Source organism: Scyliorhinus torazame, chromosome 13 (genome assembly GCF_047496885.1).
Source record: "Scyliorhinus torazame isolate Kashiwa2021f chromosome 13, sScyTor2.1, whole genome shotgun sequence".
NCBI classification, from domain to species: domain Eukaryota; kingdom Metazoa; phylum Chordata; class Chondrichthyes; order Carcharhiniformes; family Scyliorhinidae; genus Scyliorhinus; species Scyliorhinus torazame.
In genome coordinates this window covers 146,943,570-146,968,658 of record NC_092719.1, presented here as the reverse complement: position 1 = coordinate 146,968,658, position 25,089 = coordinate 146,943,570, and the positions used below count along the sequence as shown (strand labels likewise).

At 43.3% G+C, this 25,089-nt stretch overlaps 1 protein-coding gene across 14 annotated transcripts in view; it reads right to left on the bottom strand.

The window, feature by feature from the left end:
• Positions 1-25,089, bottom strand: part of foxp1b (forkhead box P1b) — a 739,458-nt gene that overhangs the window by 675,593 nt on the left and 38,776 nt on the right. Inside the window, exon 2 of one of the 14 annotated variants that reach the window (XM_072472250.1) lies at positions 4,941-5,015. The exons of the other annotated variants lie outside the window; for them this stretch is intronic. The gene's annotated coding sequence lies outside the window, so the exon portion shown is untranslated. The remainder of the gene's footprint in view (positions 1-4,940; positions 5,016-25,089) is intronic. 14 annotated transcript variants of the gene reach the window in all.

Genomic DNA, 25,089 nt, shown 5'->3' with positions numbered 1-25,089 from the left:
TTAGCCTGATAAACAGTGAATCCAGCCCATAGTCTCCCAAATGGAGAATGAATCCTGCCCATTTTCTTTTACATTCTTAGTAAGCCAAGGATGGATCTTCCTTGCCAAGTTTTTGTTTTTCATGCTATGTATTTTTGATTAATATTTTGAATTGTTTCTTGAAATATTTCCCACTGTTTATTTACTGTCATACCTTTAGTCTACTTACACAATCAACTTCTTGTTTAATTATTCTCCTTGTGTCTATGTGGGTCTCACCCCCACAACCCAAAGATGTGTAGGCTAGGTGAATTGGCCAGGCTAAATTGCCCCTTAATTGGAAAAACATAAATGGATATTCTTTAAAAAATTAAAATTTCTTGTTTAATGCTCTGTCCAAATGTACAACTACTGTTAAGAGGCCTATAAACTACTCCCAACAGTGCTTTGAACACTTGCTATTCCTAATCTCCAACCATGCTGATACTATAATTTGATTTGCTGAGCAAGGATCCTTTCTCATTAATGTCCTTAAGTCATCCTTTATTATAAGGCTATCCCTCCTCCTTTTCCATTCTGCTCATCTTTTCGAAAGGTTGTACACCATGGAATATTTATTCCCCAACCTTGATCACCTTGTAACCATGCCCCTGTAATGGTGATTAGTTCTAAACTATTTATCGTTATATGTGCACTCGTTGATCTAACTTATTAACGATGCATTCAGGATTCAAAATAAGTGAATTCATTTTTTCCCTTATATTCCTGAGCCTACTCTCTGATGCACTATTCCATTTAAACTCTGTCTTTTCATATTCTATTCAATTTGTCTTTACCCACATTGATGTACTTCTAAATCTCCTTTCAGCAAAATGTCCTGCTCCTGTTTGTTGAAAGCCATTTTCCCCCCACTCTGACTTTATTTTTTGGAGCACTCATGTTTGTGCACTCTGTTCCTTCCTGTCACACTCTGTTTACCCATATCGCTACCCTGCACTATGCCTTGCCATTTCTCTTCAACTTCCCAAATCTCCCCTCACATGAAACTTCCACCCCTACCCCGTCCACTATTTAGATCTCTATTTAGCCCTCTCTTCAGCCCTAGTTATATAATCTACCAAGACATGGTTCCAGATACAGCTTTCTTTCTTCAGTACTGGTGTCATACCCCAGTATTCTGCATTTTAATTTACCCCCTAGGCTGTTCATCCTCCCTCAGCAGAACCTTTTTCTTATTCCTACTTATGTTATTGGTACCCATGTGGACCACAACCAAGTCACATTTGCTTTCATTTTGTAATTAACTTAGTCAATGTGAATCAGTGTTAACTACAAAGCATCATGCCAAAAGTAACAGACCATGATAGGCAGCTATTGTGTGCAGATAGTGTATGAATCAAATCATGATTGCTAAAACACTAATATGGTTGAGATCATTGAAGAGGCAATTTTTTTTATTTGTTCATGGGATGCGAGCGTTACTGGCAAAGCTAGTGTTTACTCCCCATCCCTAATTGTTCTCAAGAATGTGGCAGTGAGCTGCCTTCTTGAACTGCAGTCCAATTGGTGTAGGTACAACACAACCATGTTAGGGAGTATTTTCCAAGATTTTGATCCAACAACAGTGAAAAGAAAAGCAATATAGTTCCAAATCAGAATGGTGTGTAACTTGGAAGGGATCTTGCAGGTGGTGGTGACCCAATGCATCTGCTGTCCTTGTTCTTTTAGGTGGTAGAGATCACAGGTTTAGAAGGTGCTCTTGAAGAAGCCTTGGCAAGCTGCTGCAGTGCATCTTCCAGATAGGACACTGCTGCCAATGTACGTCTGTGGCAGAGGGAGTGAATGGTTAAGGTGGTGGGTGCAGTGCCAAACAAGCAGGTTGTTTTGCCTTGGATTGTGTTGAGCTTCTTAAGTGTTGCTGAAGCTGCACTCATACAGGCAAGTGGAGAGTATTCCTTCACACTCCTGATTTGTGCATTATAAACGCTGGCCAGACTTAAGAGTCAGAAGGTGAGTTACTCACAACCCCTGACCCAGTCTTCCCGCTACAATATTTATATGGCTGGGCCAATTAAAGCTCTAATCCACAACAACCCCAAGATGTCGCTGTGGCGGGATTCCATGATAGCAACACCACTGAACGTCAATGGGAGAGGGTTAAATTCTCTTTTGTTAGAGGTAGTCATTGCCTTGTACTTGTGTGACATGAATGCCACTTCACAACTGTACTAATATCTCAATTTAGTTTGTCCTAGTAACTTCATCACAGTATAAAATATCAAGCCATAATTGTATACAATTATGTATACATTTTGTATACATAAATTATATATGTGGGATTCAAGGATGGAGATGGTAATATAATGGTACAGTCGCTGGACTAGTAACCCAGCAGGATTGGCTGGATTAGCCCAGGCTAATGCTCGGAGGACTTAGTAGAAATTTCACCATTGCAACTGGTGGAATTTAAATTAAATTAATAAATCTGGTACATAAAAGCTAGTGTCAGCAATGGTGGCCATAACAACAATATTTGATTGTTGTTATAACCCCAATTGGTTCACCAATGACCTTTAGAGAAGGAAATCAGCCATCATTGCAGCTCTGGTTTACATGTGACCCCGACCCACAGCAGTGTGGTCAGCTCTCAACTCCCATCAGAATTGGCCGCATTTCTAAAGGGCCATTAGGGATAGACAACAATGTCAGTCATGCCCACAGCCCATGAAAGAGAAAAGAAATACAATGAGTGTTCATGGCTTTATCTGAATTGAGCCCATTAAACATGCTGAACCCTGCCCACAGTAATAATATTCAGTTTTGCCAAAACATAGAGCTGATTATCATGTCTATTTGCCAGTGAATGTGAAATTGTCAAAGGGGTGGTGTATAAAGTCTGTCGCCCCAGCAGTGCACATTTATTCTACTGTCCCAAGGAATGAATGGTAAGTTACAGGGGTATAAATTGATCATTATTGTACCCTCTTTCCAGGAAGAAAACTGAGGCATTTATGTTGCATCATGTCCTGTGCCCCTAGGATGCTAAACAATTGTTCAAGACCAATGTAGCTGAAGATACTGGCCAGGCTGGGCATTGGGCCCCTTATAGATGAAAGGAAGTGACCTTGCGTCTGTTTTAAGTACACTTGGAGAAACTGAAGTTTTCTTGTGTGGGGTTGCAGCCTCCCCGTTGGCCACCACTGAGAAGGCAAGCTTTAGTATTGTTTAATTCATGTGGACAAGGAGGGATAAGAGAAAAAACCTTTTTGATGATGCTCAAAAGCTCAATATCAGGCCCATTTTGGGGATCCCATTTTGGATTCACATTCCAGGGGTCTTTGATGCTGAGGCTCAACTAATATTTACCAACAATCTTGTGAGTAAATAGTCAAACATTTTCATGCCCTGCGTTGGTTCCAACACTGGACATCTGGTGACCCATTGAACACCACTGAGGTGCAATGTCTATGGATTTAGTAGCCCTACTCTATAAATTTCATGATATTTAATTGGGGTGGTACTTGTGTAATTCTGGTACCAAATCTATAATGTAAAATAGTACAGTTCCTACTGAAACTATATTGTTTGCCACTTAATGTGATACATTCCATCACCAACCCTACTTGATAAAATTCAGCATTGTACCAGGTGATTTACCATCATCTACCTAGATATACTGCCCCTAAAATCAGCAGCTTCATCCTGTAGATATTCTCACTTATACACCTTCACTGCTACTGAGCTCCTCTGCTCTGTGCAATTATCACATTAGTTAAACAGCTTTAAGATCTAAACCTTGGTTACACTGGCTTCTGGTATCCACAAATTTGGAGATTATGGTTTCACCCTTACCACCTTCCAAACTTGAGACCAACCCACAGCATCTGAAAAATATGAATTAAAGCTGTTGTTCCCTGTCCAATGGCCATTGCTGGAAAGTGCATGTGTATAAATGTTGGGCAATGAAATAAAAGTTCAGGTATATGCTCAAATCTCCTACAGTAACAAACTGCTAACCTTCACTTAAAGAAAGGCCATTTTATACTACTTGACCACAGCAAATGTCATTGTTTTTAGATGAGGAGGGACAGAAATGAGAAAGATTGTGGACAGGCGGTGCAATATCGTGTGGAAATCGGTTCTGTCATTTCTTCAAATTAAAAGCAATCAATTTAAGAAATGTTTACTTTATACATCTACATAATCAACAATGTAATTTGTCATTTGCAGACTGTAATTGATTGATATTAAGCTACTGCGAACTATGTACCATAATTTACTTATATTAATAATAAACATGATTGCATTATATTCAACGTTGATTATGAAAATCGTGCTACAATTTTCATTGTCACCAGAGTTTCAATGGACAAATGCAATAAGCCTGGATTGATTCTTGACGAATCCTGATTCGCTAACCTAAATTGAAAGCAGTGAAGAGGTGTCGGGGAAGAGGAAGAATTCACATTCTAAACTGTTGTTCTGCGACCTTTGCCGAAAGTATGCAGATAGGGATGTACAATTAAGATATAATGGAACTCAATTGTGAAATCCATTGTGCAAGTTCAGACAAGAAAAATAGACATTTAGATAATAATGTTGCCTTTGATGCTAAAAACGAGTTTGATAACTTTTGTTGCATCTAATGAACAAAGCTCCAGGAGCTGGTGCTATCCCAGCAGAGGGCTGCAAGGTCAGATATCAATGATTGGTCAAGAATTTTGCTGAACTCTTTCAGTCTTTGTGGAAGCTAGGAACCATCCCGCAAGAATAAGGTGCCTTCATTGTCCACCGGTACAAGCAGAAAGGAACTTGCTAATCTTGTGGCAATTTAGAGCAGTATTCTTCAAACTTTTTTTCCAGGGACCCATTTTTACCAACTGGCCAACATTCAGGACCCAACCCGGCCGACCTGCATGACCCACGCCGGCCGACCTTCGCGACCCACCATTTTCTCTTACCTTGTTTGCTGCTGACAAAAATGGAGGAAATGGTTTTGGGTCCCTTTGGCCCTCGTACACGCTCTGCAATGGAACCTGTTGGATGAAGGTGAAGCCTTCCGGTGTCAGAAAGTATGCAGTCTCATACTGTCCAAAGTTGTGCATTATTTTTCCTGTAAAATTTTATCAAATAAACCTCCCCCGAACTTGTAAACAAAAATAAAAATAAAATGAATACAATAAATGAAAAAAATAAAAATGAAATGAATAAAATAAATGAATAAAATGAATAAACCCCCCTCCCCCCGAACTTGTAAACCAAAAAGCTGCGACCGTTTAAAAAAAAAAACGGCCGCACTGCGCATACGTGTCCGATCTTTGGCGCGCCTATGATATGGCACGCATGCGCAGTGCGGCCGCATTCTTTTTTACATGTTCGTGGCCATTTTGAAGGCCACTTGCAGCCGGCGTTCTTAACAGCCGGCTGCTGCAGCTGTTGCAGGCAGATTTGCACGATCGGGAGCGCAGCGACGGGCGGCTCCGCGGCCCTCTCGACACCCACTCGCGGGTCGCACCCCTGAGTTTCACAATGCCTGATTTAGAGGAATCTCACTCATCTGCGATAGACAGCAAAATTTTGCCAGCTGAATTGCTCAGTGCAACATCTTCACTAGGATCTGCTGCTAAAGTCAGTGTTGTCTCAGAAAGGTCACGGAAGCACTGATAATGGTGTTTGTAGTAATAGAGGCAAACTTATTCTTCCTTCTTTCCCAGACTAATGTTCAAAGCCTTTCAAAGACAACACTTGCTTTATGATTTGTGCATGTGTCTTGCCATCAAAATGGACAATTTGAAAGAACGTGAAAGAGTTAGGTGAAATGGTCTACTACTCTCAGATTCTGGTTTTTTGTTGACCTGACCAGGCAGTGTTTGACAAAGAAGCCGTGAGGAAATTTGGGAGATAAAATGGAAAAATTCAGTTACCCGAGAAATTCATTACAATAGTTTAGTAGTTTCATGATGGCATGTTCTCATGTGTTGCGATTGATATCAAGTTTTCTGATCCATTCCCAGTCACTAATGGAGTTAAGCAAGACTGGGTGCTGGCACCAATCCTGCTCAGCATGTTTCTCTCCACCATGTTCTCCAACCCTGGCATCACAATGATAGGCATCACAATGACAGGAAGTTGCTCGATCTGAGGTGACTCAGAACAAAGACCAAGGTCTCCACGGACATGCTTTGAGATTTCCTGTTTTCCGATGACTGTGTACTTGCTGCCAGTTCAGAACTGGATATACAGTGTAGAATGGACCTGTTCTCCATTGCATTTGGCCTTACAATCAGCACGAAGAAAGCTGAAGTAGTGTACCAGCCTTCTCCAGAGAAGCCCCATCTCGAGCCCAAGATTTCAGTCTATGAGCAGAACCTGAGTGCAGTAGACCATTTCACTTGCCTCAGTAGCACACTCTCGAGCTGTCCATTTTAGTGGCAAAACACATACACGAATCGCAAAAGCAAGTGTTGCCTTCGACAGGCTTTAAACATTAGCCTGAGAACGAAGAGTATGTTTGCCTACCAAACTGACCAATAAGAGCAATAGCCCTGCCCGCTATGCTCTATGCGTGCAACAGTTTGACAGTGTACCAGCATCACACCAAGAAGCTTAACTTCAGCTGCATTCAGAAGCTTCTGAACATCAGATGGCAGGACAAAACACCAGACGCTGTGGTGCTTATTCGAGCTGGCATGCCATACATCCTCAACATTGACTCTGGACCCCATGACGACTCATGATATTAGGTCAAACATGGTCAAGGAAGCCTCCTGCTGTTTGACATGCATCGCCACTTAACTTGTATTCCATGTTGACCACCACTTGGAGGAGGCGCTGAGGGTGGCACAGAATGCACTCTGTGTGGGGATTTCAATGTCCATCACCAGGACTGCCTCAGTAGCAATACTATGGACCAAGCTGGCCGAGTCTGTCCTAAAGGATATAGCTGCTAGACTGGGTCTAAGAGAGGTGGTGAGGGAACCAACTAAAGGGAAAAACGTACTTGACCTCATCCTCACCAACTCCCGCTCTGCTCTGGGTGTATCTGACCATGACAGTATCAGTAGGAGTGACCAATGCACAGTCTTTGTAGAGACCAAGTTCTGTCTTCACATTGAGGATACCTTCCATCATGTTGTGTGGCATTACCACTATGCTAAATGGGTTAGATTTCAAACAGATCTAACAACTCAAGACTGGCAACCACGAGTTACTGTGGCGATTCTCAGCCGAAAAATTGCACTTAACCACAATCTATAACCTCATGGCCTGGCATATCTCCCACTCTACCATTACCACTAAGTAAGGGGGGTCAACCTTTGTTCAATGAATAGTGCAGGAGGGCATGCCTGAAGCAGCACCAGGCATACCTAAAAATTAGGTTCCAACCTGGTGAAGCTACAAGCAGGATTACTTGTGGGCTAAACAAGCCCACAATTATCTATCGCAGCAAGCGATAGATAAGAGTTAAGCGATTCCACAGTCAATGGTGAATGGTGGTGGGCAATTAAACAACTCACTGGAGGAAAAAGCTCCATAAATATCTCAACCTAACAATGATGGTGGAGCCCAGCACATCAGCACAAAAGATACAATCTTCCACCAGAATTACCGAGTCAATGATCCATCTCGTCCCTCGCCAGAGGTCCAGAGCATCACACCTGCCAGTCTTCAGTCAATTTGATTCACTCCACATGATATCAAGGAACAGCTGAAGGCACTGAATACTACAAAGGCTATGGGCCCTGACTGACTTGGCTCCTCAAAATGTCCAGAAGACACTTGCTCCAGGACTTGCCACAGCCCTAGCCAAGCTGTTCCAGTGCAGCTACAACACTGGCATTTACCCGGCAATGTGGATTATCGCCCAGGTATGTCCTATATACCAAAAGCAGAACAAATCAAACCCAGCCAATTACCACCCCATCAGTCTACGCTCAATCATCAAAGTGATGGAAGAGATCATCAATGCTGTCAAGTGGTTCTTGCTGGGCAACACTTTGGGTTCCACCAGTGCCACTTAATTCCTGACTTTATTACAGCCTTGATTCAAACATGGACAAAAGAGCTGAACTCCAGGGGTGAGGCGAGAGTGACTTGATATTAAGGCAGCATTTGACTGCGTGTAGCATCAAAGAGCGCTAGCAAAAGTGGAACCAATGGGAATCAAGGGGGAAACTCTCTTTCTGGCACAAGGGAAGATGGTTATGGTTGTTGGAGGTCACCTGAGTTCCAGGGAACCACTGCAGAAGTCCCTCAAGATAGTGGCCTAGGCCCAACCATCTTCAACTGCTTTAGCAATTACCTTCCTTCCATCATAAAGTCAGAAGTGTGGATGTTAACTGCTGACTGCACAATGTTCAGCACCATTTGTAACTCCTCAAATACAGAAGCAATCCATTTCCAAATGCAGCAAAATACCTGGACGATATTCAGGCTTAGGCTGACAAGTGGCAAGTAACATTTGCACCAAGGTCCAGGCAATAAGCAACTCCAACAAGAGGGAATCTAACCATCGCCCCTAGATTCAATGGTATTATCATCACTGAATCCTTCACAAACAATATCCTCGTGGGTACCATTGACCAGAACTGAACTGGACTAGCCATATAAATACTGTGGTTACAAGAGTCGGTCAAAGGCAGGAATCCTGCAACAATTAGCTCAGCTCCTGACTCCCCAAAGCATAACCACCATATCCAAGGCACAAGTCAGGAGTGTAATCGTATACTCTCCACTTGCTTGGATGAGTGGAGCTCCAACAATACTCAAGAAGCTGGATACCATTCAGGACAAAGCAGTCCACTTGATTGGCACTCCATCAACAAACATTCACTCCCTCCGACACCGATGCATAGTCGCTGCAGTGTATACCATCTACAAGATGCAATGCAGGATCTCACTAAGTCTCCTTAGACAATGCCTTCCAAACCCACAACTGCCACCCTCTAGATGGACACGGGAAGCAGATACTTGAAAACACAGCTACCTGGAAGTTCCCCACTAAGCCACTCACCATCCTGACTTGGAAATATATCATCATTCCTTCATTGTTGCTGGAACAAGATCTTTGAGCTCCCTCCCTAACAGCACTATGGGTGTAGCTACAGTGCATAGACTGCAACGGTTCAAAAAGTTCGCTCAACACCACCTTCTCAAGGGCAATTAGAGACGAAAATAGATGCTGGCCTAGCCAACAACACCAAAATTCCATCAATGAATAAAAAATATTGAAACAATCACAACCGATTTGGCCTGGCCATGTAGCCAGAATACCTGACCATAGAATTCCTACAGTGCAGAAGGAGCCCATTCAGCCCATCAGGTCTGCACTGACTTCCTGAAAGGGCACCCTACCCAGGCCCACTCCCCCACCCTATCCCCGTAATCCTGCAACCCCATTTAACCTGCACATCTTTGGACACTATCGGGGAATTTAGCATGGCTACCCGCCTAACTTGCACATCTTTAGACTGTGGGAGAAAACTGGAGTACCAGAGGAAACCAGACACTGGGGGAACGTGCAAACTCCACACAGGCATCCAAGGCCGGAATTGAATCCAGGTCACTGACGCTGTGAGGCAACCGTGCTAACCACTGTGCCGCCCTCTCTCACTTACCAGAGTAAGTGACACCAACTTACCAGAGTGTATCTTTGATGGAGAGCTTGAGTCTGTAACGCATTCTCGTGGCAGTCAAAGGAAATGCTACCAAGACACTCTTGATATCAACCCTGAGTTCTCAGAAAAGCTCACCCAGAATCACTGCATCTGGCATAAATAAAAGACAAGGCAAACTCCTTCAATTGCACAAGGAGAGGAAATCTCAAACCAGAAACTCATCCAATACTCAATCATCTGCACTATCCTGTCCTATTTGCAGCAGGACCTTCTAAGCACAGATCAGTCATAGCAATTGTCTATGTACCCATTGAATCCCTACCAAACACTCCAGAGATGTGTGGTGTCGCCTCGCACGACAAGCAAGTGACCCTTTGATAAATCGTAGTCTTCAGAAATGGACAAGGGGACAAAATAAATTCATAAGAATAATCAATACGTTTTCTTTATTATAGGACGCAGGGGAAAAAAATCCCATCTATGTACACTATTGCACAAATGGGTAAAATAGTCCCATGCTTTATATATATGCACAAAATATTAATTTCACATTATATGTTAGGAGCTACTGTGATGAATGCAGAAATTGTTAAATATGATATTTCATATCTGTGGCAGTAATGTTATTAAAAGTCCTGGGTTCAAAATACATACAGTGTGCCTACGGAAAGCTGTAATTAAAGTGAAATGAAATGAAAATTAAATGAAAATCACTTATTGTCATAAGTAGGGTTCAAATGAAGTACTGTGAAAAGCCCCTAGTCACCACTCCGGCGCCTGTTCGGTGTTGTAAAAGGTGAGGTAATCATTCATTCCAATCATTTACTTGTTTATAGAGAGATGGCTAATAGAGCGTTGTTTGATTGGAGGAGATTCCCTGGGATATGGATAATTTGAGGGATTGTATATAATCCTAGCTAAGCAGGTGATATTACATCTTAGTGGGATACAAATTATGTAATTAATGTGAGGAGCCAGGTCTGTCTGTAGTTTGCAGTTTTTACAAATGCTGTTAGGTTGAGCAGAAAGGATATGACTAGACAGAAGTGTACTGGGTCTTGAAAGGGTCTCTTTCCAAAAGGCCTACACAGAGATAAGCAAGTAACCTATTTTGTGAACTCACAAGTGGCATTTGAACTGCATTGGGTTGCTTGTTTGGAATCCGTGGCAGATGTGGATAGTAAGTTAATTTTTTTCCTTTTATTTAAGAACTATTTAACTTAATTGTAAAGTAATGTATTTGATGTTAATATGGTTAATTCAGTGTTAAAATTTAAATTTGTTTTAACATAAACAATACCTATTGGTCAAAGTCATCACTCCTGGGGTGAAGTATCCGTTCCTCAGTTTTACAATTGAAAATTTTGGGGGGTTTCTCGTCTGGTGTCCTAACAAAAGTTGGGGTCTGGTCCAATATCCTAACAGTACCAAGTGAAAACAATATCCTGTGGCATTAATACATGTATCAATCCGTCTATGACTTGGCATTGTTGAGCAAACACAAGATTATTTCCAGTAAGGAGAGAGTGAGGGAACAGCACAAAGAGAAGTAAATTTAGGACACTGAACAAATGGCATTATAGTATTGCTTTAGTCTTGGCTAAATCAGTTTTGATAGCAATCTTTAAAAAGTACAGTACTGGTAGTCAAAATTCCTGTTAGTTTAACTGAACCTTTCTTCATGTGTAGCACTGGTCTATATTATGTTTGCTTTTTTAATTTCCTTCAATATAAAAGCAGTTATTCTCCCTCTACCGTTCCTGACGATGCTGAATTTTGTTGGGATACAGTTCTGCAGGAACCAGTAGCCCAAAGATTATTTGACCACGTAACCATTCTTCAAGTACGAGTTTCACAAAATTAGCAGATTAGCCTGATCTGCACCTCATTCAACAATCACATATGCACACTTTCCAGCATGGTGATCTGAAGTCGGAACTCTGATTTCTCCCTTGATCGGTTAAAGTGCCAAAGCTCAATTGTATCAGCCAAATTATGTTTCTGACTAAATTCAAATAATTTAGCACAGGCTAAATAATGAATTTATCCTCGAGCAAGTTATTCATTATTCTCTACCCTTCCATACATTACACAAGAACACTATAGATAGCAGACAGCCCATTCCTGTGTGTATCCAAGTAGGTTTAGTTAATGTGTTCATATCAATACAATATCACTTATACAATTTAGTGCATACCATCTCCAAGTTCATGATCTTATTAACATTACTAATGGCAGACCTGTAACTACCACCCTCATGTCATTTACCTCAAACTGCACACTCCATGTTTCTAAAAACAATTGCTGCATTTTTTTCACAGGTCAAGTGAACTTGGTACAAAAATTTACACATACAGCATTACATTTTAGTGACAACACTGACCCAGGATAATGTGCCCAGTGGCTTTTCTTCGCACCCTGTGGAAAGTGACTGGCCTCTATTCAATGTCATCCATTAGAGATTACAGCCACATTCCGATAAGCTTCTATTTAGAACAGCAATATGCTGAAGAACTGCCTCAACTCCCATAAATAAAGTATTTTTTAAGGAGCTGGCAAATTATTAAAGCCATAAAATACACACACGTCTTTGAGCATATGCTTTGTACCTAAGTTAGACTGTAAAAACAAGCTATACAATACAAAGCTGACCCAGACTATGGGTTATGCATTTTTGGAGAGAAAAACCCCTCTTATTTTATTGTTTTGTTAAGGACGAAACCTTGTAATAAACACAACCTCGCATGTTCAGTTTGCCCACAATTCAGGATACAAAACAAATTATATGTAAAGAATCCTTTCATGCCCCTTTCCACCAAAACTATTGGTCTACACAACCATAATGTGGAACAGAAACTTGGCACTGTGTCCCTGCACAATTTAGCAAAACTCAAATGATAGTGTGTACCACATGCACACAAAAATGTAAATATTATCCAGTGTCTAGTTTAGCACATTTCTGACTGCAAGATGCTGATATCGTTACTCTCACTTGAAGATTCCCAATGCTTCACGATAACATATTAAGTTCTAGAGCAGCTGCCAACTAGAAATTGTTCAACCAAGATTTCTACTTAACCCCAATACAACCCAGAAAAACCTCTCAAAAATGGGTAGGAAAGGTCAGGAGGTCAAAGCAAGCATTAATAGGTCATTGTGCAAACCACTTGAGAACAATTACTCCTAGTCATGGCTAAGTGGGCACTTGATTGAACACAACCAAGTCTGCTCACATCCCACAGATAACAATCAAGCCAGTAATTAAGAATTAAAACCACCTAATTCTACATTTATTACAAAAGAAACCAAACTATGCAAGGAACAACCAAGGTATTTTTACTCCAAGACATAAATGTAAGTCCACTTCATTAAACTACGCCACGTAATTTTATCCAAGTTAATTTTCATACAAATATTTATCCAAGTTTTAGAACATTTAACCTGTTCAATTCCTGTTTTACTTCAATGAAAATGAGCAAAATTGACTTAGTAAAAGTCATCACAGTACAAAAGAATTATATTCTTACATTTTTTGCCATTATCTCAATGTATAAATTTTTTTTTTCATATTTCAATTTTGAACCTGGTAGAAATAAGATTTTTAAATAGACTACAAAACATAGCAATGGCCAGCAGCAAATTTTGATATAATACATGTCTGCCAAAATCAAAATTTCAACATTATTTTTGTAAGTATCTTCTTGGCTAAGTGTGAACCACTTCAGACATGGCAGTGCTTTACTGCATGTATTACTGGATGAACAACTCTATATATTCCGTTTAAATGATTGCATCTGCAGGCTGTGTCTTTTAGCAAAGAGTGAAAATAATCCTAACACCACTATAAACTTTTTAATAAGAAACACATTTGGCTTTGATCAACAGCATCAATTATTTCCTTTTCTAATCATCATTTTGGTGGCTTGAAGAACCTTCCATTAAATGGGGAATAAACTACCTTTTGGGAGTTTTGATTAGAGCTGATGCAATATCAGTGGTCATTTTTTCTAAGAAATCTATTTATTTTAAATCTTAAACGAGGAAATGGGAAGATTTTTTAAAAATCTCTGCAGGAGAGCAGTGCATTCTTTGACTCATAACTAGGTGAGCCTAGAAATAAGTTTTGGGTCAAAGGATTGAAACAGGCATTAGGGGGCAATAGCAAATTTCGGTCCGAAGGAACATTCCCTCCACGCAAGGTTTTATTTTTTTAAAACTCTTGTGCAGCTGTGGACACAGGAGTTGGTGATAAACCCTGATGTTTGCTCTGTCCCTTGGTGATAATTTTTATGAGGGGGTCATTCAACAGACATTAGGGCTCCTAAGTAGCATATTTAATTTACCAAGGAAGAAGACGTATCCTGGAATTCAAATAAAACATCATGTCACCCTACAACAATGGAGACAACCAAAATATTTCAACCTTTTTAGCCACGGAATTGAATGAGCCAAAGACCAGACTTCCCCATTTCAAATCACATCAATATGGCCAAGAATTGATAAGTTATGTTAAGGCAGGTGGTGTCAACTGAATGTGAAATAGATTTATCGTAGAAGGCACCAACTGCTACTGATAAAAATATTCTCAGAACATTGAGTTCAGCCCAGTGGCTTGAACAGTTGAACGTGAAGACTGCCATCCAAAGTACCTGGGATTTAATTACTGCTTTGGCTGACATTTGAGCTGGACTATTCGTGCCTGATATACAAGTTTTGTTAATTCTTGGCTGAGCTGGCAGAGAGAAAATTTTGCAGTAGCTGAGCATCTCACTCAACAGAAGTACACCTCCTGCAGGTTGCTCAGAGAGTATCAGTGTGTTTGCTGGCCATGGGAAGTAGACAAAAATGCTAACTACTGTCTTCGAATCAGCCATTTGAATCACTGGAACCTATACCAGTCTACTGATCTGAATTAACTGTTACCATTTCTCATAGTATTATAGTAGTCATAGAAATGAAATGTAAATCGCGTGTTACAAGTAGACTTCAAATGAAGTTACTGTGAAAAGCCCCCAGTCGCCACATTCCGGCGCCTGTTCAGGGAGGTTGGCACGGGAATTGAACCCGCACTGCTGGCAAGTTACGTCTAACACTGAACACTGTTTTACTCAAGTTTGTTCAATGATGCAAATGATTATTTCTCGTCACCCAATAAGTATTGATGGGGCAATTTAATTTGTATTCACATACCTTTCCCAATTTTATCTCACCCTCTCCACTGGATGCTATTGCAGGCTGGGTTTTATCTCATAAATGTCTTTTATCTCACGCTCTCCACTGGATGCTATTGCAGGTTGGGTTTGATCTCATAGATGCCAATTGCTTCTAGTCTTCCAGTAACTCACCTATAAGTCCATTCTTCACGTGTATGATTGCAGTGCATTAGCAGGCTAATCAGTATCCAAACACACACACCGTCTGGGACCACTGGACTGTGGTAAGGAATGGGAACCCCGATTAATTTTTTCTTTAGTTTCAGTAACCCCGAGACATTGTGGTAATTTTCGCAACCGTACAGCCTCCAGGTGAGATCAGCTAACTGAGGATTGAAAACCATGGATATTATGATCTACATGCCTTTAAATTAACTACTGGTGTAATTAAAGCGCTTTACAGTCAGTCAAGGTAAAATACAAAGTTTTTTTGATTTGAAGACATATTTTTGGTGCACAGCAGTCATGCCAAATGTACCAGCTAAAAACAAATGCAATCCCATGTCAATGGCACTACTTATCTCTGCCCCTCCCTGGCGACACATCGCAAAACAAATGTACCATGGTAAATGGGGGAGAGGGGACACAATGTGCAACATAGTAAACTTTGATGTTTTCAGCGCAGCAAAATGTGTTTGCCAAAACATATACAGAACAAAATAAGAATACCATCCAGATTTCCAATTACAAGTAGCTAGTATAGTGTAATAGCCCACTGGGTTTCTCTAACCTGTACCCAATGGAAATTAAATTAATTTTTCACTGTTTAGCTCCATTGAATCACTAACATTATTCATTAAAAATTAGTTACATTCTGACAAGTCTCTCAGTACAAAAATGTTCAACATAAACCTGAAAACTAAATTTTTGATTAATTTTTTAAATGATTCTCATTTTTCTCTTCTCTCCTATAGGCTTAGATTCTTGTTAGTTCATGACTGTGCAGGCACTGGTGTCCCTACAATTTGCAGAAATTGTAAGCCTACGGCTGGACAGTTGGGAGTTAAATGCAGAGGTAAATGCTGATGAGGATGGCACTTAAACGGAATGGGGGATATGGTTGTTGAGGGATACAGCAAAGTGGTTTGACACAACCTTACCTATGTCCAAGATAATGGGAGCAGGGGGATGACAAGGCCAGAGGGGTGTGTTGAATATGCGTAGAAGAGTTTATATGGTGGCACAGCACTTCTACTTCACAGTGCCAGGGACCCGGGTTCATTCCAGCCTTGGTTGACTGTCGTGTGGAGCTTGCATGTTCTCCCCATGTCTGTGTGTGTTTCCCCAGGGTTCTCCGGTTTCCTCCCACAGTCCAAAGATGTGCAGGTTACAGGGATAGGTCAGCAGAGTGGGCCTAGGTACGGTGTTCTTTCAAAGGATAGATGCAGACTCTATGGCCAAATGGCTTCCTTCGGCACCGTAAGGATTCTACGGTGGGAGAAGATATGGGGGGGGGGGGACGACGACAGGAGGAAAGTGAATTTAGGAGAGAGAGATGGAAAACAGCTGTGATGGGGATTGAAATCATGGAAAATTAGCTGTTCAGTGTAGAGGCTGAGGGAAGAAAGAAGGGGGATAAGTTCAGTGAGAAACTGACGGTGGGGTTTACAGCAGGTGGTAGATCATGGAAATTTTGAAGAAGAGGTGAGAGGGACAGAATTCAGTGGGGTGATTTAAGGAGCTGTGGATGCTAGGGTAGTAGAAAGAGACCAACTTGTGACTTAAGTGGTCAGGGGCACACCATCATTGTGGTGGTTTGGAAAGTAGAATGCATAGAGATGTAACAAGACCTGAATAATGAAAAACCTGTGAGCACCGGCAAGCCGAGTTTCAGTTCAAGCCAAAATGCGAATAATATTGTACACAGTTAGGTATGCATGGCAATGTCATTACTAAAGAGTAAAGAGAAGGGTGATGACACTGGTGGTGACTCCATGTACAGAGTGTAATGGTGCAGTGGCTGGTAGGGTGAGTGGAATGGAAAGGGGTTGGCAAAGTTAGTCCCCAATGACCACATTAAGCAGGAAATTTGTCAAAGCAGAAGTTTTCATCTTCTGGGGTTACTATTCAATAAAGGTCTTGATGATCATGTTGGCACAGTGGGCAATTCTGCGCATGTTCAAAGGAGATTAAAGTCTGACAAAGTGGGAAAGCAGAAGGTAATGATGAGCTGCAGTAGAGATTGTGGGAGCAAAGCACTCAAGCGGAGAGAAATGAATGGTTGCAGAGATATAAGGATTGAGGTACGGTTTAGTGCAGTAGTCAAAGTGCACTTGGAATTGAACATGCAGTGCTCTGTGCATTTCCGGTAAACCAGATCTGCTTTAGAAAAATATATTACACTCTTAACAGCTTTCCCATGGTGTTGCTCACAGTGACTCAAAAGTTACATTGCTTTATTAGCTTTATTACAATAGGAATGTTTATGCCATGTCAGAGATATCATCTGAGCAACTGATTTATAATGACTAAATAAATCAAATTTCACTTTTAATACATGGTGTTTCATGATTTTTATTGGTGGCGTAGGGATCACATTTTATGGCGCTGTCCATTATTCTGTGATAAATGAGTGGCTTTTATTTCACCAATTTATCCCTTTAACAATTATATGCTAATATATATCCTGTAGACTTAGAAGACTTCCCTCGTCTAGGGATGAATGAGGCAGACAAAGCACATGCTTGTGTCCGTTTTCCATAGCTTGTTTTTTTTTCCTGGAGAGGCACCATTCTGCATTAAGCATAGCTGACCAGGATACTCTCCTGCTCTTCCTCCCTGCCCTATGTATTGAAAGGATGTGTTTGATAACCAACTTGTTTGTTGCATTGTGAATTCACCTTCTGTAGTCATCAAGTCCTGCATGGGCCTTGAACCCAGAGCTTCCGGGTCAGAGGCAGGGATGCTGCCCTCTGTGCCACAAGACCTTCCCACTTATCTAGCCTTTACCAGTTTTGATGTTAAGAATACATGACAGGTTGACATACCAGTTGGAGTTAGATTCCTGGTACTTACCAGTACAGGGTAAGAAGAGTTAACCAGTCTTGCACTTTGGCAGCATTAAGGGTCTTGGGCTTTGGCATTAAAGGATAGGGGTCCTGGAATTTATTAGCACTGCAGTAGGTCTCCTAGAATTTGACAGTAAAGGAAGATCCTTTGAACTGGCATCACTATGATGGGGAACTTGGGGTTCAGAAGAACTGGAATGGTTCATTGGTAGGTTCTTCGTGTCTGTGCGCAGTGTGATGGAGGTGGGATTGGTGAATCTGAAGTCCAGCAGTAATTTTAAACATTCATGTAAAAAAATAGATTTTGTTAAATGGCAAGGGTGAAGCTTCATTGCATCAGCTAAAGGATGCATGTTTAACATTTTACAGTGACATACATTTGTCTGATCTTTTAAAGAAGTTGCTCATGTATTTATTTTAAACAGGTTAATGCGTCTATTAAAATAGCAGAGAAAGAAATGTTGTACAAATGCATCAAATATGTGCACAATAATATTGTCAAGACAACAGTTTAAAGCCTCCACCAGTGGACAGAGGAATGCCATGCAGATGTGTTTAGCTAAAATCACTAGCTATAATTTACAGGCTTGCAAGATTGCAATGCCACAAAAACAAAATCAGAATGCATTTCAAGTCAAACCAATCATTGCAAAGTACAATTTGATGCTGTAATTACACAAATTACCCAGGAAAATGTGTGATTTTTCACTGTCAGTTTCATTCATATGAGGAAAATAACGCCAGTTAATATTACAAAATTAAATGGATTGATGGAAATATTTTAAATAAAATTGCTTTCCCCAATGAATTTAAAAATAGAAATCCTTTAATTTCTCAGATTTGGGAAAACTTTAATACTCTAACCATAAGTGGAAAACGACACTATCAGGAAATAAACTGCTGCACATTAAAACCAAAGTGATCTCATCACAGATGATTTTTAAAGGGTTCCATAAAAACTCAACTTGTATAACTGCATCATGTGTTCTAGCTCCTGTAGGACTGTGACAGTACAAATGATTTAAGATTGCCATGTCCTTGACTTGAGTTGAAAAATGTAAAAGAAAACAGAGTCTGTCAGATTTTACTTAATCAAACCTATGGGATTCTGACTGTTCATAAAAGATTCTATATACTGTCAATGGCTTCATATATACTATTAAACAATGAAATTATATAGGTTTGACTTAGGTGACCCCCTGGGAAATATTCCAGTCAATGAAAGCTTGTTGTTGCTTTTACCCTCTCTTGCTTGGGGACTAGTCCTTTGAACATTCCACAGGTACCATTACTTATCCCTTAAATAACCTGCAAGAAACTGTGTGGCATTTTACATTTGTCTATTTGTCTGGTTGTCCAGTTGTGACAGTCTTTGTCCGTGTACACTCTTGCAAGGTCATTGCTAGGAACCATAATACATCAAATTCAAAACTGGTACTGGGAGATGGAAAAAAGGAAGATTATAAATACAATCCTCAATGTTATACATTCTGCACCTTTAGTTTGTTTTAAGATATTGTGCACTATAGCCTCTTGAAAATATTGACATTTTTCAATGATTTCAAAGGTTTGTGACATTTATATTTCAAATCCACTCAGGCCTTATAATCTAGGTTTTAAAGTCTAAACGCCCGACAAATTTGGAGAATATTACATTAATGGTTTTGGAGAATTATATTCAACTTATAAAATGGCCTAACCTTAACATCCAATACAAGAATGCCATAATAAAATCTGCTTAAAATGCTTGGATGGATAATATTTGCCAAGGTCTGACCTATTCATATGGGGAGATTTAGCATGTCTGTTTGAGATCTAAAGAACATGTAACACAAGAAATGATTACCGATTCACATCAATAAATATTTTCTTATACATTATATATGAGATTTGCCTGTGATTTACAGAAAATTATTTTCTAGTAGAGCAACATAATGAAATCACATTCTTCTGTGGATAACATTTATCATTATAGAGACTGGAACAGTATTAAATAAACTAAGCAACACTGGAACGCTCCTGATGATGGCAAGCAGGTATGTAGCAAGCAATTTGAAGTTTGTCTCAATCCTGGCTTCGCATCCCCGGATTTAAACACGCATGTACCAATCTTGCAAATGGATTGGTATGTGTAACAGCAGACAAATTATTTTCAGCAAAGGGAAGGGAGTTTCCTATCCTAAAAGACACCAGCTAAATGTGTTAAGTGAGCAATAGTCACTGCTCCTTTCATTTTGTTGAAAAGGTATATGCACAATTGTTTTATTACATATACCTTCCTGTACCCATTAATGCAAGAAATATGGAAACACAAAAAAATGTTTCACAAACTTCAAAAAGTACAAAAGAACCATCAGAACTCCTCCACTGAGGGAAGTGGCATAATGGTGCTTTACTAAAACCCTACAACTCTAACAGTCACGCAAAAAAACTTGTAAACATGGAAAAGCCTCCTGAGACCAGACAACAAATGCTATAATCTAGTCATCACATGTGCAACACTATGTATTACTGTATCATGCAGTTGAAGATGGTCCCAGATTCAATCAAAGTTGATCAAAGTCAGCCAGGCTTCAGAGACCCTGGACTAGAGGTGAAAAGTCATCCAGGGTTTCCACTCTTATCACAATCCAGAAAATCTTCCTAGCAGGTTTGTGCATACGCACTGTTGTAAGAATGAGGATACAGGTTCAACTGTAACAGCTCATGGCCAAATAGCTCACTGATAGGTGCTGTGCAAGTTCACACAAGAATGGTCATTTAGGTGAGGCAGAGAGGCCAGCTGCTATAATCTATCATACATTGGCTTCTTCAGCAAAAGATGGGTGGGGATGAGATGAGGTCATACAGTAATAACAAATATATAAAATCTGGTGTACAAGTCAAAACCTAAATACATTCAGTCCTTGCAAACTTGGAAGGACTGAATACCACGTATGCTGGATACCAATTTAATTCTGAGTGCCGAAGCAATAGTGCAAAATTTCATATTCAGTCATTTGGTTAGTATATGCAAGAACAAAAGAAAAGTATAAAGATACATCACAAAAAAGAGTGAGAGATAAAATATGATGTACGCAGCAAGATAGAGAATCAGATGAAAAAAAGAGAAAATGTATAAAGAAGAAGACTAACGTACAAAGAGAGTTTAATACAAAGAAGAAAAAACAGAAGACATACAATGAAGTAAGAAGAGAACAGGCAGATATATGAAGTAGAAGGGTAGAGCCTGTACTGGTAGGTGTTAATGCAGTTCAAGCTGTTTAAGAATCCAGCTGTTTAAGAATAAGTATTAAAATTTGAGCTTGGATTTTTTGAAGGGAACTAAAAATGGCATTCATGAAAACCTCATTTCACAACCAAAGCCTGGATTACCGAATGCACAATTGGGTTATCAGTCACACAACATATACAATGTGACAAATAAAATTGTCATTCACAATCAATAATAATGTGGATTATAAATGTCATGGCAGTGTGTATGCATGACATCTCACTAGATCTGTGGATTTATGATAGCGGACTAGGCTATCTATAATAGCAGCCTTAAAAGGTGTTAATTTCACAGCTTCGATGAACTCAGCTCATCCTGCTAACTTGTGATTGAAGCTTTGGAGAAGCAGTCGCAGGCTTTCCAAAATGGTGCCCTTTTACCTACAAGAATGCATTTCCACAGTTGCTACATTGTAGGCTCAGATCACCTCATACAAATATGTGGACAGCAAATTTGAAGCCGATTAAATCAGGGGCGAAATTCTCCGGAAACGGCGCGATGTCCGCCGACTGGCACCCAAAACGGCGCAATATCAGTTGGGCATCGCACCGCCCCAAAGGTGCGGAATGCTCCGCATCTTTGGGGGCCGAGCCCCAACCTTAAGGGGCTAGGCCCGCGCCGGACGAATTTCCGCCCCGCCAGCTGGTGGAAAAGGCCTTTGGTGACCCGCCAGCTGGCGCGGAAATGACATCTCCGGGCGGCGCATGCGCGGGAGCGTTAGCGGCCGCTGACGGCATTCCCGCGCATGCGCATTAGAGGGAGTCTCTTCCGCCTCCGCCATGGTGGAGACCGCGGCGAAGGCGGAAGGGAAAGAGTTCCCCCACGGCACAGGCCCGCCCGCGGATCGGTGGGCCCCGATCGCGGGCCAGGCCACCGTGGGGGCACCCCCCGGGGCCAGATCGCCCCACGCCCCCCCCAGGACCCCGGAGCCCCCCCCGCGCCGCGTTGTCCCGCCGGTAAGGTAGGTGGTTTAATCTACGCCGGCGGGACAGGCATTTTAGCGGCGGGACTTCGGCCCATCCAGGCCGGAGAATCGCGGGGGAGGGGGTCCGCCAACCGGCGCATTGCGATTCCCGCCCCCGCTGAATATCCGGTGGTGGAGAATTCGGCAACCGGCGGGGGCGGGATTCATGCCAGCCCCCGGCGATTCTCGGACCCAACGGGGGGTCGGAGAATCTCGCCCCTAATTTCTCAGCTCTACTGTGACGGTTGAATGCCAAAATCACAACTTGGAACTTGGATTTTTTTGAAAATGAAATCCAAAAGAAAATGTATTGTGTTGTCCTTAGGTCCTGTTCAGTGACTCAAGTGGTATTACTCAATCAAAACAGATGCTTATGGAGTTTCACAATCTAATTTACTTCAGAAATAACCACTGAAATATAATTTTGGAGTTCCTTTTTAAATTTTAACGGTTACAGGACCATCACAAATTTCCAGCTTTCAGGCCAAAAAGTCATGTGCTCAAACAACAGTAAATATCAAGCAATAAAGCTGGTGACAGGCAAATATATCTGCCAATCTTTTTTTTTTGCAATGAAGGTTTTGGTTTAACCTGTCACTCAAATGTTTCGTACTCAGGCAAGGGGCGCGATTCTCCACTCCCACGCCGAAGTGGCCGCGCCGTCGTGAACGCCGTCGAGGTTCACGACGGCGCGGAACGGCCCCGATCCTGACCGATTCAGGGCCCGAAAAAGGGCTAGGATCGGGGCCGCGAGAACCTCGGGGAGGCGTTCCGCGAAGGCCGCATCGTCACCGCGCGACGCCCGAATGACGCACCGCTGCGTCATAAGTTGCGCGATCCGCGCACAGAGGACCCGGAGGAGAACAGAGGAGATGGCTGAGCCCCGAAGAGCCGCACCGAGGTTCCGGGATACGGACCTGGACACCCTGGTGGATGAGGTGGAGCGGAGAAGGGATACCCTCTGCCCAAGACGTGGGCATCGCCAGCCATCCAGCGCGGTGAGGCGCGGCTGGCGGGAGGTGGGCACTCAGTGCAGTCAGTGCTGTGGGGCAGACCCCCCGGACGGGGGAGCAGTGCCGCAAGAAGCTGCACAACCTCACCCGGGCTGCCAGGGTAAGTGCCATGAGGGTGCCCCCAGGCTCGCCCCCCCCCCCCCCCCCGGCACGGGGGGGGGGGGAAGTGGGGTTGGGGGGGGGGCGTTGGGAGTGTTGGGGGGGTCTGGGGCATCAGGGGCGATGTTGGGGGGTCAGGGGGGTTGGGGGGGGGTCACGGTGTCCAACTATCTACTCGACCCACATGAGCCCCGGGACCCCCCTGGAGCGAACCCATGGCGTGCTGTCTCCTGAACCAGCAACAATGTTGTCAATACCTGCATGCCCTGATGATACCCGCCTAATGGTGATGCTTTATCCAACCCCCCCCCCCCAGGACAAGACAGCGCATAACCAGCGGGAGCGCATGAGAACCGGAGGGGGATCTCCGGTCCTGCATCCCCTAACTCAGAGGGCCCTGGACCTCGCTAGGGGATCTGCCACCCGGGAGGTCGCGCCATGCCAGGTCGGAGGCGCAGAAGCAAGTGAGAGAACCCTGCATGTCCTCTCCACCCCCAACCCGTCATCGCCCCCCTCACACTTTGGCCACTGCACCCCAGATCCCATCCCCCCTCACACTCTGGCCACTGCACCCCAGATCCCATCCTCCCATACACTCTGGCCACTGCACCCCAGATCCTATCCCCCCTCACACTTTGGCCACTCCACCCCAGATCCCATCCCCCCTCACACTCTGGCCACTGCACCCCAGATCCCATCCCCCCTCACTCTCTGGCCACTGCACCCCAGATCCCAGAGCCCATCCCCCCTCACACTCTGGCCACTGCACCCCAGATCCCATCCCCCCCTCACACTGTGCACCCACCACCACCATACACCCGGGCCACCGTGTCTAACGAACCCCAAATCTTTTACGTTCCCAGGGCCATCCGCCAAACCTTCAGGGACGTCTCGCCCAGGAAGCAGCGCAACGCCACCCACCGCAACGGCACCCAGGGACGCACGCCAGAGGTTGGCAGTTGGTCGGACAGGAGGGCAGACCTCAGTCTGGGACACAGGACCGGGACGCTGAGACCTCCGTGACAGACATTAGTCAGGGGCACAGGGTGGACGGTAATGCCGAAGCCCACATCACGGCCACACACCCGCTGGATCGAACTGGAGGTCAAGACGACATGGCCCGCATGGAGCTTGCGCCTGGCCATGAGGGGGACCAATACACACCAGACGTCTTGACGGATGATGACCTCGAGCTTGCGGCACTGCTGTCTCCCACACCGTTCACCATCACAGAGACACTCACCTCGGTTGGGCATATAAGTGATGAGGCTCCCGGGTCACGGTCTGGTACGCACCCCACAGCCGAGCCGGTACAGCAGGTGGAGTTTGGAGCAGCCAGGGGCTGGATGGTCGGAGGGCAGCCCAGGCCCAGCAACCAGCTGCCACCCAGACGGTTCCCGGGTTTCTGGATGTAATTGACCCACCCGGACAACCGATGCGTATGGACACCCAGGGACTGAGTAACGGGATGAGGGCCATCTTCCAGGACATGCACACGCAGCTGGAGGAGTCTATCCGCGTCCAGGAGCAGGGAGTGGTGCCGCTCATCGCAGCCACCCAGGCCGACACCGCACGGGTGGCGTCCGCGGTGGAGGCAATGGGTGAAGGGGTTTTGGCCATGGGTCAGGTTCTGCAAGGCGTTGGGCTTCACGTGCACACGTCATCCATGGCCCAGGAGCAGGCTGCCCTCTCACAGGTAGCCATGCGCCAGAGCCAACACGACATTGCCGCCGCTCTCCGGGCCCTGGCTGAGTCTCACCATGCCATGGCCCGGTCCCAGCAAGCGATGGCTCAGTCCCAGCAGTCTGTCGGGGAGAGTATTGACCGCCTGGCGCACGCGATGGATGGCGTCGCGCACTCACAGGTCGGGATCGCACAGACCTTGGCAGGAATGTGACACTCCCTGGGCCCCGACTCGGCGA